We start from the raw sequence: 731 nt of genomic DNA on the forward strand, positions 1-731 counted from the left end.
GGTTTAAAGTTTGAACCGGACCGGTTCTGATCCGGTTTACAATATGAAAAACGCGCGCTATAAAACAGCTTTAGGAACAAGACCGGTTTACAATTGTTTTGTTCGCAATAATCTCCCCAACCACCGCAACCTTTTAGTTCTTGTGCTGTAATCTCCCACTCTCAGCACTGCTGGATCTTCAGGACTCCTCCGGTCACCGCCACCGTTACTGAAGACTACAACAACCACAGTGAGATCATATCGTACCACCAAAGACAGAATCCAAAACCAGAGACAACTTCAACGGCGACAACAAGCCGATCAGGATGATTTAAAGAGCTTCAAGAATGGAGGTGGAGAAGGAGGAAAAGAGTTGATATAGTAGTGGTTGAGGCGGAAGGCCGAAACAGAATTAGCCTATAACAACTAACAAGACACTAACTGTCTCCAAAACGCTTCTTGCATGATTTAAACCAAATAACCCCCAAAGCTCGGTGTTTACTTAAATCACCACCAAACGCCACAAAAAAAAAAACTTCTGGCTTCCTTCTTAAGAACACTACATCTTTACCTCTCTTTTTTTTTGGTGTTTGTATCATCAAATTATCAACAAAGATGAATGAAACAATATCAAAAAACAAAAGGCTTTTTCTTCTTATAGATTACTGAAACAACAACGTATCTGACAAGAATTTTATCAACAATTTTTCCCTATCTTCATCTTTTTTAAACCCATCAATGATTCCGAGCTT

At 39.5% G+C, this 731-nt stretch overlaps 1 protein-coding gene across 1 annotated transcript in view; it reads right to left on the minus strand.

Annotated features, from left to right (window-relative positions):
* Positions 1–614: 614 nt before the first annotated feature.
* Positions 615–731, minus strand: part of LOC130507768 (ADP,ATP carrier protein ER-ANT1-like) — a 1,657-nt gene continuing 1,540 nt past the window's right edge. Inside the window, exon 5 of the mRNA XM_057002421.1 lies at positions 615–731. The gene's annotated coding sequence lies outside the window, so the exon portion shown is untranslated.

Source organism: Raphanus sativus, unplaced genomic scaffold, assembly GCF_000801105.2.
Source record: "Raphanus sativus cultivar WK10039 unplaced genomic scaffold, ASM80110v3 Scaffold5647, whole genome shotgun sequence".
Taxonomy (NCBI): domain Eukaryota; kingdom Viridiplantae; phylum Streptophyta; class Magnoliopsida; order Brassicales; family Brassicaceae; genus Raphanus; species Raphanus sativus.